General features: G+C 37.1%; 4 non-coding genes across 4 annotated transcripts; 1 reads left to right on the plus strand and 3 right to left on the minus strand.

Annotated features, from left to right (window-relative positions):
* Nucleotides 1-4,755: 4,755 nt before the first annotated feature.
* On the minus strand, nucleotides 4,756-4,858 carry LOC149188772 (U6 spliceosomal RNA). Its single transcript, XR_016256613.1, has one exon. It is a non-coding gene; the product is annotated as a U6 spliceosomal RNA (small nuclear RNA).
* Nucleotides 4,859-5,250: 392 nt separating this feature from the next.
* Nucleotides 5,251-5,322, plus strand: TRNAG-UCC (transfer RNA glycine (anticodon UCC)). The gene has a single exon. It is a non-coding gene; the product is annotated as a tRNA-Gly (tRNA).
* A 252-nt stretch (nucleotides 5,323-5,574) lies between these two features.
* TRNAE-CUC (transfer RNA glutamic acid (anticodon CUC)) lies at nucleotides 5,575-5,647 on the minus strand. Its single transcript has one exon. It is a non-coding gene; the product is annotated as a tRNA-Glu (tRNA).
* A 231-nt stretch (nucleotides 5,648-5,878) lies between these two features.
* On the minus strand, nucleotides 5,879-5,950 carry TRNAQ-CUG (transfer RNA glutamine (anticodon CUG)). Its single transcript has one exon. It is a non-coding gene; the product is annotated as a tRNA-Gln (tRNA).
* Nucleotides 5,951-12,841: the final 6,891 nt, after the last annotated feature.

The following is a 12,841-nucleotide window of genomic DNA, read 5'->3' on the forward strand; positions in this document are numbered from 1 at the left end:
ATAATTATGTATAAAATATGGAATATAAAAAAAAAAAATTGAAAACCATTATTGACACAAGATATAACCTAGAAATCCCAATCGGAAGAAAACCCAACTGGAAGGTGAGGTCGCTCTACTTGGGCTATTTCTTTGAATAGAAAATAGCTACATGTACAAAGAAGTAAGGTTTTTGGCCTTTGGGCTACCTCAGTGCAAAAATCCTCTCTATTTGTTGTCTCCCTATCCCTCTCGAGGTTTTTGGCCTTTGGGCTACCTCAGTGCAAAAATCCTCTCTATTTATTGTCTCCCTATCCCTCTCGGCTACTCTGCTCGTCCATGGAACAAGATACACTCGAAAAGAATGGAACCCATTTTTCTCCTAGTGGCCAACATCCTCATAGACTACTAGTGGTTAGGTTTGACTCTCTCAACTCTTAAACAAAGTTACCATATGGAATCTTCTTGAACCTTATTCATCATGATCACATGGATAACCCATTTTCAATGAATAAAAGAGGCTGATGTGGCATCCTCTCAAATTATTGTGGCCAAAATAGGAAGGTCAACTTCCGAGTGGCATAAATTTTGCATATGGACTTCAATTGAGGTGATTCTTATGTTGTTGGAAAGGTGTATGTGTGTGAATATGAAAAACGGTACACCCAAGGGCGGAAAATTTTTACCCCAAAAAACATCATTTGATGCCTCAAAACACTCCTGGAAGGTTTTAGACACCAATTTTTCAAACTGGGTCCTGCTGATAAAAATGGCCCCATAAGTGGATTCCTCCACGTTTTCGACTTTGAGTGCATCAAGATGGATGAAAAACAATATAAGTATCCAATTGGGATCATATGCTAAAAAGACACCATAAAATTCCCATCTAATGGTTTGAGGATGCATCTTACGCTATAGCTTGATTAACTTCATGGGTTGTAGGTTTTATTAATACAACTTGAGCTTAATAAGAGTCATTTAGGTTTTAACACCCTTGTTGTCATCCTTTGATCTAGTATATTCCTCAAGACCCATTATTGATTCATAACTAACCTATACCATTTATAGGTGATTGATGCCCCACAAAGGTCATATGTGATGATTTGAGGAGTTGTTGCCCATGATGCTTGAGCCGAAGAAGTATGGCTTAGTGCGAGGGGTTCTTGTTAACCCTCCATTACTTGGCGATAGTCAAGGACCCTCGACCCATCCATGATTCCTAATATCTTGCAGTGGCATTTTTATTCTAGTTGGATGCCAAATACTCATTATAGAGGGCATGCCTCATAATTTCTAAGAAATCTCACTTCTATCAAACATCAATGTAAATGCAAGGAAAGGAAGGAATTCTAAGACATATCATGATCACTGGGGTGTCAAGACAAAGATCCTTCTTGACAAGTTATGATATTTCAAAATTATTGAACAAGGTGTTCATGCAACCATGAATAGTTGCAACATGTTATCCCTGTCATTCAGTGGTGAATCTTTCTTTTGCAAATGAAAATAAATTAAAAGCATTATCCAAAATAGAGTATCAATACATCTAAAAATTGAATCACAAATGTAATTATGAGTTAATGGATTAGAACAAAAGTTGGGTTATGAAGTGAAGAATATCTAATTATAGTTCTGATGATAAATGAAAGGAAACGGAATAAAAAAAAAAATCTAGTTATAAATTATTAGTATGCAATTTAGATAAAGAGAAAAGGATCGATATGCGACTTAAGTATAAATTGAAAGAGTTACTCACATAATTTGTAAATGAGATACAAACCAAGCTACATTACAAAGCTAATGAAACAGGGGCAACATGGTTGAATTATCGGGCCCTTCTCAACCAACATCATGTTTCTTGAGAAGGATTAAACCAAAATCACCTCCTGAAAAAAAAACCAACAATGGAGTTTTATTAATCTATCTAAAAAATACATAAGAAAATACAAAAGTTCCTAGCGATTAGATCAATCGAAATATATATTTAGAACATTATACTATAGTTACTTATTTGACTGATGGATCTTTACAATATGCAAGGGTCGAGTTATATAGTTTTTACATGGCGAATGTAACAAGCAGGTGTATTCCATGAATACCCTGTGTTTGGCATAGCAATTATGAATACATATAAAAATAAATCATGTCGGGTAAACTTAGTGGATTCCCATGCAATTTTAGAATTTAACCCAAATTACACAAACTGCAAATCATTGGAGGCATGTGAATTTGTGTGAACTATTGCATAGGACCAATTACCTTATTTAAATGGTCCATATTGAGGTTTGTTGACTGTGATGTTTACTAGTGACTAATTTTTCCTTCAATAATCTTGGAGTTGATCCAATGAACACAAGAGCTTCCTAAAGGTGCCAGAAAGAAAACCCATGTTTTGTTTCTTACTTTGGAGGTCCACAACCATATCAACCATGGATGGGGATTATTGAATGTTGTGTGGGTTACAAGGCTTGGATTAAAATCGCCATTAGTGCTAAATAATATTAATTAATCCCTTTAAATCATTAAAACATTGGAAATAATAATAAATAGTTAACAAGTTACCTTGTATCGCTTTAGGTGCAATTTTTCCCATTAATGGCATGGAAAAGATTATAATATTTCAATAAGAGCAGAGTTTATAGGGTCAAAAGGGGGTTGATTAATAATGATGATAGCATCAATTTAGAGCACTCACAATAACATCAATAATGTTGATAACAATGAAAAAAATGATCAATAACCATGAGAAAAACAACAACAATGAGTATTTTTCATCATTGTGATCACATTCTTCACTTTCGTTATTATTCATTGATTTTTATCATTGTTATCATCATCATTGTTAGGTGATTTATATGAGATAAATTCCATTACATTTAAATGCCAACCCGGGGCTCGTAAGCTTGCAAGATGCATGCACAATATGTGTGGGATCAAAGCTCATGAATCATTCTAGTTGTAAAGAAAAGGAATCATTCTGTAATATAATCAAATATCAAGAAACCGATTCATGAAGGAAACCTCAGACACTCTCATTTTGTTCACATAACTGATAGTAAGTGTGACCAGAATTCAATTGCTCTAAATATCATGTCTAGATTGCTTATATATGCACGAATATGACTATAGTATGATCTTGTGTTCTATGCCATTTAGTGAATTTATAAACCATTTGTGTCCAAAGGAAATTAAATCTTTGATGAACAAACTAGATTCAAAAGTCAGTGACTAGTTCTTTGTTCTAGACCTCCTTATGAGGCATAGGAAGTAGTCTTTGACTTAACAACTTAAGTGTTCTTGCTATAAAAACGAGGTTAGATTTGAGCATTAGATAATTATAGATATTGTTCACAATCAACTGAAACATATCACTGAAATGTGAAATAAGGTATCGTTTAGGAAAAGTATAAAGGCCGTAATAAAATTGATTGCTAATTTCTTTACAGCTAACCTCCCAAAGGGATTTGAAGTACAATTTTTCACCTTGATTTTTCTTGTACATGTAGAAAGTGATTATTCATTTATCAAAATATGACTATAATAACTCTGAATTGCATTAAATTATAGTAGCACAAAAGAAAATGCAAGAGACAACATATCAAACCAAATGAAGACTATAAATAAATGGGTAAATATATGAAAAAGAAAGGAAAAATAAAATGCTACAATTTACCTAACTGTATAGCTACAAAGATAAAATCAAGTGCTACAATAAGATGATCTAAATGCTACAATATAAAACCCAAATCAAAATTGGAAACTAATTTAAGTAAAAAAATACAAAACAATGGGATGTTACTTGGGTCGAGGTTTCCTTCCTGACCTATGAAACGTGCTTGGAGGAAAATTAGATCAAGTCACAACCAATGAGAAATGTCTTTGGAAATCAACCAACCTCATATATTAAATATCATACCTCTAATTACAGAATAATAGAGCTCAATTCTTTGGACTAAAAGAGCATGTTGAATTCATTTCCCCAATCTTGGAATTGGGAAGAAATTACAAAATACCATTTACTCAATCTGAAAGAATATGAATCAATTAGGTATCTTTGAGAATAAATTACAACCTAATTTCTAACCATAAGCCAATTTTATTTTGCCTATTCTGCGAATATGAGCATAATTTGTATTTGCCTGTTTTTTTTAAATATGGGCACAACATGAAATCTAGGAAAACCTTAATTAAATAACCAACCATTAATCTCAAATCATGCCTTATTTTGTCAAATGGCCCTCACCTTACTCAATTTGGGGCATCCTACCAAGAAACCCATGTTCTATATCCTTTAAGATTCACCTTCATTCGCACATAAATCACCTTCAAAGATCATTTCTTGGAAATTGTTGCCAACTTTGACCATAACCATGAGTTGGAGGCTCATACATGCATCCTAGGTGCACTTTGAGTATCAAAAAATCATTATTATCGAGGGTACTAGCAAGAAAACCCCTATTCTAGCAAGGGTACTAGGAGTGATTAATTAATAAATAAAAGACGATAATAAAAAAGGCTGTGATTAATTAATAAATAGAAGAGGATAATAAAAAAAGCTGTGATTAATTAATAAATAGAAGAGGATAATAAAAAAGTGCTGTGATTAATTAATAAATAAACGAGGATAATAAAAATAAAAATAAAAAGAAAAAGAAGCTGTGATTAATTAATAAATAAACGAGGATAATAAAAATAAAAAGAAGCTGTGATTAATTAAATTAATAAATAAACGAGGATAATAAAAATAAAAAGAAGCTGTGATTAATTAATCAATAAAAAAATTTGGACCATTTCTCGATTTGTGCGTGTCATCCTTGCGCAGGGGCCATGCTAATCTTCTCTGTATCGTTCCAATTTTATCGGATGTCTCCGAAGAGACACTAGAGACTGCACTCTACTTCATTATCCAATGTCTAAATGTATTTCGCGTTACGCATGTGGGAATATATTGCGACGTTCCACGCCTTCCCTTCCGTCTTTCTGTATGTACGTGTTACCAATAACAAGAAGCCGATGATGTTTGTGTCGAATAATATTCATTCATTGGTTTGCGTGAGATTTGGGGTTTGAATCTCAGTGGGAATTTAGTATTATCATCAACTATGCGCTCTCACATTTACATTTTGTGGTTTGCAAGACGGTTACCATAATTGTTACAGCGAGAGCGTTTGCGGTCCAACGGTTACGGTTAGGGTTAGAGTAATAGCCTGCTAGCTTCCTTCCTTCCTTGTGCGGAAGGTGAGTAGGCTTGCGGCAGGTGTTTGCCGCAAAGCGTTTGTAGTCCAACGGTTAGGATAATTGCCTTCCAAGCAATAGACCCGGGTTCGACTCCCGGCAGACGCATCGTCAGGTCCTTGACCTATTTTTAGATTTGTATTAGATTGGATTCCAATACAAATACATACATTTAAATCCCAGAAGATCTCCGCTCCGCGATGTTACAATGGAAAAAGTAAAATCCGATTCCAGCTGTGTCCTCCCTCATACATACAAAAACAGTTTTGCCGCGATGAAAAAGGAACAATCCGATTCCAGCTCTGTCCTCCCTCATACAAAAACAAAAACATTAACATTTTTAAAACCCGCAATGTAAAATTCCGTTGCCGGGACTCGAACCCGGGTCTCTCGGGTGAGAGCCGAGTATCCTAACCAGCTAGACTACAACGGAGCTGTGATCGCTTTGTGCATGGACGTTTCTGTGAAACCCAGAGCCACATCCATCACTCACTCTACTCTAATAATAGGTTGCCTCAATCTACCAAAAAGGAGAAGTATGGACTTACCGCACCGCATAAAAAGAAAAACAAACACAAAGTGCTCAAATCTTATTTCGCACCGCATTAAAAGAAAAAGAAAAAGAAAAACACAACACAACCATTGGTTGTGAAACAGAGCAACGAGGTTCCACCGAGATTTGAACTCGGGTTACTGGATTCAGAGTCCAATGTCCTCACCACTAGACCATGGAACCACATGAAATGCCAAGCATAAATTATCCCAACAATTCCCCATACGAATTTTGCAATGAACAGAAATTGATATTGATGGCACCACTACTTCTCAGATTCACAAGCGTGCTTTGGCCACACATCTTACAAACTTAATTATTCCCATTCCCATTCCTATTCATGTGTCGCAAATTTTGAAAATCGTGTGGAACTAACCGTTGTAAAAATCCCAAATGCGCTTCTGTCCAACGAGTGCCTCTCTCTCATATTAAGGTTTGGAACCTTCACCCAATAATAATGGTAATCGTAATCGTGCACAATAAATAACATAACCCAATATTATCGCAAAATTTTGCCATTCGGGTTAGATTTCCATTTCGTTCATCAAAAATATACACACAAAAAAGGCTTTTTCCTCACTTCTATCTTTCCCATCTGATGTACTGTTTGCTCTCGTGCTTTTATCTTTCCTTGTCACCTTGTTGATGGCCCTTTTACCAATAACTCCCATTTTCATGGAGTGCCTCTTTGAAGATGGTCTTCGTCAACAAAGCTCATGGATATCTTAAATAAGGTCACGCACCTAGACCTTGACTTTTCACTTCACTCAACTTCTTCTCAACTATCAAACAATTAATCATGTAACTCAAATGCGATTTCTGTAAGGTGTTTGGGCATGGAGAAGGCCTTGTAGGGGTATTCTCACCTTCAAAAGTCTACTACAACAGTTGTAACTTGCAGTGTTTATCTTAGGTTCACTTTTCTCATTATGTTATGTCGGGGGAAGTTTTGTTATGTGCTTCAATGTGGAATTGAAGTGCCCACATGCTCATTTTAGCTCATTTCAGTTGCAGTATGACATCTTTGTAGGAGATTCTTTGTGTTGTTGTTGTTTGTGAGAGTTATTTTCATGAGAAAATTACCTTGTAGGGGTAATAGCCACATGTTTACCATCAGCTAACTATTTATGTACTCCATTTTTCTATTGAATATATGAGTGGTCTAGCTATGTTACCAGGCCCATAGATGTAGCCCAGAAAGGGTGAACTCCATCAACAAATAATCTGTTATCTCTTCATTATGCCTGCAAGAGTTATGTGTTGTTATGTTTCTTATGTTAAGTTGCATGTGAAGACTAATTCATGACTTGAAGAGACATTGAAAAAACCTGTTTGTTTCAAGACCCATTTTATCTTGCAAAGCGTCAACACAATCCTATTTTTGTTTTTATTTGATTTTAGAAAAGAGGAAGAAGACACCTATTCCAACTTTAGATCATTTTGGTATCAGAGCACCAGTTGACAAAGTTGCAAGAATGGGCAGACAAAAGACTCTCAAAAGAGCTAGAGGAGTAGAATTTGGCTCTTCGTATGGAGAACATAGAGTTGAGAACGATGCTAAAGATGGTTGAAGAGGAGAAGAGACGCGTGTGACTTCAGTTTCAGCATGTGTTTGAAGAACAAGTTGCTGAAAGTTCTACTCTTGTACCATCCAGATAAACCTCTACAATGAAGCCAGTATGTGGTCATGGTTCAAATAGTGGTTTTGGACCATATTTCGAAGATGATGCATGTGCATTTTGAAAACATCTTCAAGAAACACACCATATGCTAGTGGATAAGAGTGGGTGGCTATATTCATATGAAATATCATTGTCGTCGTCATCAGAAGCCAAAAACATGAATGATAAGTTTAAGGAGGTAATTAGCATTTCAAGTACCATTCGTTCCGTTTATGTGCATAGCACTTCTTTTGCAGCATTTGAGCAACATACCAAAGGCAGAGGTATGAAGTTGATTTCCATGATGGGTTATGAAGGTGGAGGCCTCGATAAAAATTGCCAAGGTATTACCAATCCAATTATGGTGGAGGAGAGACCGAAGTATCAGGGATTGGGATATGGTCGAAGGGAGTTTGGAGAATGCTCTAAACGACCTGAGGCACATCGGCCATCTAAGGATGAGATGTCACCACCTTGTGACAATGTTCATTCATCTCCCAAGCAAGCTGAATGCTTGAATGGACCTTGCATGGAATCATCCACTCCACTCTGTCAAAGTTGCAGCCCTGGAGACAGGTATAACTCTCATGGGTGTTTTCCAATGCATGGTAGTTTGGAATACTTGTGGAATGAGTACCCTTGTACTTTTTGTGATGCATTTGACCCTTGCATGGATGTATATGAGAAACATATGATAATGGTTAAAATAATGAATCAAATTATAGGCATCAAGCATAATGACTCTCCTTCGCATGAGAGAAATTCTATGTCAGCAAACAAGAGAAATTTCTTCTGTACTCATTGGAAGATGCATGGGCATGACACTAAATTATGTTGGAAGTTACATCCAGAGCTTCATTCAAAGAAGGATAAAGAGATTGTGCAACATAATGCAAGGGCAAAAACAGGTGGCAAAGAGGACTTGCAATAATCCAAAGCAACCTTCAAGGAAAATATGATGCAAGAAGAGAACCCATAAGCCTAGGAGAGGCAAAGCTTGGGTAGACTTATTGTAAAGTTGCTTTGTAAATTTTGTAATTACTTGTTGTTGTTTACCTATTTAGGTATTTTTGTGAAGTGAACAAACATTGTCACTATGTTCAACAACTAGATGTTTATAATTGATGTATGTATTGGCTTATTTATAGTCCATATGTTCAAGTGATAATATTGAGGATTTGGCAGTTGTTTTCAATATTTTATGGAGTAATTGGTCCTACCTGTTGGCATGACCTTTACTGAGACAGAATGGAGTTTCCGAGAGTAATATAATAATATATGTTGCACACACAAGAATGCGAGTAGGCACTAGCGTCTTCTACATCGTAGGAGTCAAGTAGCACAACTCCAGTTGTTATTATAGCAAGTTTGCTCCCATCTTCCAAATTTTTGGTATGGAGGTGCCCCAAGTGGGTTTGCAGGTAAATGTTTTCTTTCATTTTCATTTTTTTCACCAGTTTAACTTGATCAGGGTTTTGGCCTCTGTATCAAATGATTTTTTGTGTTTGCGAAGCTTTTTTGGCTCAAAATGACGAGGCCCAGATGGCCAAATCTCTGTTTTCCCTAAGCTGAATGACTAGAGCCCATTTTCAGGGCATCTAGAACTATAAATTTCAATACTTGGGGGTCGATCCTTGTGTGCCGAGAATAGATGATCATAGCTAGTCATATACATACCCGAGAGATGAGGAACACACACTCCCGTAAGGGAATTTGTGCAATGAATTAATTGTTGTTTTATTTGAATGGATTGCATGTGCTCTTAGTGAACGACTTATGTAAACCTTCTCTATGTGAGTTGCTTCTTTGTGCTGTAATGTGAATGGATTTTGGTTTGCTTTGATGTCAAAAACTTTCGTGAATGACGACTTAAGGGAAATTTTGAAAGTCCAAGAAAAAGATAGATATTTCCAAGAGTCAATGCTTTGGATACAATGAGTATGGACACTTTAAGAGGGATTGACCAAACAAGGTGAATAACAAAATAAAGGAAATAAGTGAAGCTCGCATAGCTAAAGAGAAGAGAGAAATTGAGAAGAAGTCGAAAGGAGAAGATCCAAAGGATATTTACTATTGAAAGAAGCTTTATCCATACCAGGTTCTTTATGAAATTTTCCTTTCTTTTGTTAAGTATAAAGTATAATAACAAGTGTCTTGATTTTTTTAAAAACATGGCATCATAGAAAGAAGTATATAATAGTAGAATAATTAGAGTCTACCTGATTAAGTTGTTTGGTAGGAACCATCTAGATTTCAAGAATGAGAATATTGTGACCACAATGCATATTATTGTTCATTCAAGAATTTTCCATCATATACTTAGAGGTAGTCATTTTACAAAGAGGGATCATCAAGATCCTATACGAACCATCATTTTGGAAGGTTCTTGGAAAGAACATTATGACATGACTGGTATATATTCCATCTAGTATGGAAACAATACTCTTGAAGGATGAATGAATGTAGATGGTCAAGTTGTAGTAAGAAAGGCATAATGAAAATATTTCTTGGAAAAGGAAACCTATCTTTGACAGGTATAAGAAGCAGTCTCATTCAAGAAAAGTTGACTACATGGTTGTATGGAAGCAAAGGTACACATATTATAAGTATCTCTTCTCTAGAGTAGGGTTCATAAATATAAGAATATAATCCGAACTTAAACAGGAACACTACAACTTACAGATATAATCATAAACATAGAGATGCAACAGAAAAACACTTCATTTCATTAATAGAAAAATATTGACCTATGCTTACAGTCATAATGGAAATAAGATAGCTTGGGCGATGGTAGCTTATCTCTAAGAAGAGATGTGGTAGATACATGCCTTTGAACTGAGTTACGATAGGGCTCAAGGGAATTTTTATTATTGAGCAATAGGAGAAAACCCTAAACAACCAAAACCCTAACTTGAGGAGATGTAACACCAAGAGTTTATGGGACCCATTGGGGTTAGTTGGGTAACCAACTTCCCAGGGTCATGACTTTGTCATATTATCTTCGTTTGACGCATATGATACCTCGTTGGAAAGATCTCTCCGAGGACTACAGTTGTCAACATGATTTCCCCAATAATCACGAGACAAATTTTGCCCAAAACAAGTCGTTTATGGCCTCAAAACGGCTTCGGAAGTTCAAGACCCAAAAACTGCCAAAATAGTAAATTGTTCTACAATTAAGGAAAATGAAAAGCTAAAAGAAACAATGGTGAGGTTCCAAGTGGAATAGGCGGGTGACCACCAATATCCACCCAGATTAGTCCTCCCCCCTTAGGAAGCAATGGTACCCATTGCGTTGATTTCCTCCATGAGATGAGGAAACATTTGTTGAACTTGGTCCCTGGTGAGCCATTTGCCTTGGTGAAGGAGTTGGCCTACTTCAACAACTCGATAGAGTTGTATCCTATGTTGCTGATTGTTCTTGATCTGTGTGTCCATGATTTGATCAGTTGTGGCATGTTCCATGCAGTCCAAGTTGAGCTCTGTTGGTGTGAGTTGTTCTACAATGTCAAATGTGTCCAACAATGGTGGAAAGTATGGTCGAAGGCAATCTACATTGAACATTGGGTGCAAACCAAGGAATGATGGGATGCTGAGCTCGAAGGCATTGTCACCGAAAACCTTGGTGATGGTGTATGGCCCATATCAGAGTGGGCAAAGTTTATGGTGGGGTCCAGCAAGGCGCTCCTTCTACAAATGTAGCCAAACTTTGTCGCCCAATGGAACTTGTGCGACACTCGATGTTGTTCATGGCGTTGCTTGTACTTAGCATTAGCTTTTTCTAATATATCATGGACCTATTGGCAGATGTGCTGAATGCACTCAATGAAGTTGCCAACCCTTTCAGCTTCAGACTGCACATGAGTTGAATCTACTTGAGTGGCTGCAAATGGTATGGCCACATCAATGGGGCATAATGGTTGAAATCCCAGCCCTACCTGAAAGGGGATGTGACTTGTTGAGCTGTGGAGACCTCTGTTATAGCTGTGTTGGACATAGGGGAGGCTTTCATCCCATGTGCATGGATGATTTGAGTTATACATGCGCAGAATGTGTATGATCATCCTGTTGACAACCTCTGTTTGGCCATCAGTTTGGGGATGGAAAGCCCTAGAATTATTAAGTTTTGTATCCAACATAAACTAGAGACTTGACCAAAATGCACTCAGGAATCTGTTGCCTTGATATGAGATAATGGACTGTGGGATCCCAAAGTGTACCCACACTCGCTCAAAGAAGAGTTTAGCAATGGCCTCTACTGTGATGCTCTTCTTGCAGGCCACCATGATGGTCATCTTAGAGAATCTGTTGACGACCATGAAAAAACAATCATTTCTGTGCTTAGTAGAAGGAAGGCCCAAATATAATCCATGGAGACAGATTCCCAAGGCCAACTAGGAGTAGGTAGAGGAGTATACATGCCTTGCTTCTTGATGGTTGGTTTGGCAATGGCGTGGGTGGTGCAGGATCTAATGTACTTCCCAACATCTTGACGAAGTTTCTGCAATAATGCTACTATTTTCTCTACTACGAAATGTCCAATGCCCTGACTGTAGTGTGCATCCTAAATCATCTTGGCACACTCACTTGAAGGAACACAGATGTGTCCCAAGTGACATAACAGTGCATCCTGAAGGTGAAAATTTGGAACTTTCTTCCATTTGAGGAGTGTGTGGTAAATGTTGCTGAATTCGGGATCGCTCTTGTAAAGATGCGGCCACCCCAATGTCTCGTGTCCACAGGAATTAAGCACAGTGATTAGCGCCATGACCGGTGGTCGCTTGAGGCAATCAACGACATTATTCGTGCTTCCCTTCTTATAATTAATGTTCAAATAGAACTATTGCAGATAGTTTGACCATTTATGATGGTTATCATTCTGAAACTTCCCTTGTGTTTGTATGAATTGTAGAGGTTGGTGGTCTGTGTGCATGAACGTTTCCTTCCCCATAATGTAATGCTTCCATTGATGGCATGCCTACATGATGGAATACATTTCTTTGTCGTAAGTGGGGTACTTTTGGACAGTGTTTCACTGTGGTAAGCCACTGGATTCCCATGCTGAGTAATAACTACACTAATAGCATAGTCAGAGGCATTAGTCTTAATCTCAAATGGTTGTTGTAGGTCCCGTAATGTGAGCACTAGTGCAGAACAGAGGTAATTCTTCAACTCGAAGAACGCTCGTTGTTGGGTTTCTAACAAAAATGATCCAGGTTGATATCGATGGCCACCCACCTATTCCACTTGGACCCCCAACATTGTCTCTTTCAATTTTTCGGTTTCCTTAATTGTAGCATAGTTTACTATTTTTGGCAGTTTTTCAGGTCCTAAACTTCCGGAGCCATTTTGAGGCCCTAAACGACATTTTTAGGGAAAACAGAGATCTTTGAAACGAGGCATTATGATAGCC

Source organism: Pinus tabuliformis, chromosome 3_1, assembly GCF_031772625.1.
Source record: "Pinus tabuliformis cultivar Carrire ecotype Pingquan chromosome 3_1, CPIR1, whole genome shotgun sequence".
In the NCBI taxonomy this organism is placed as follows: Eukaryota; Viridiplantae; Streptophyta; class Pinopsida; order Pinales; family Pinaceae; genus Pinus; species Pinus tabuliformis.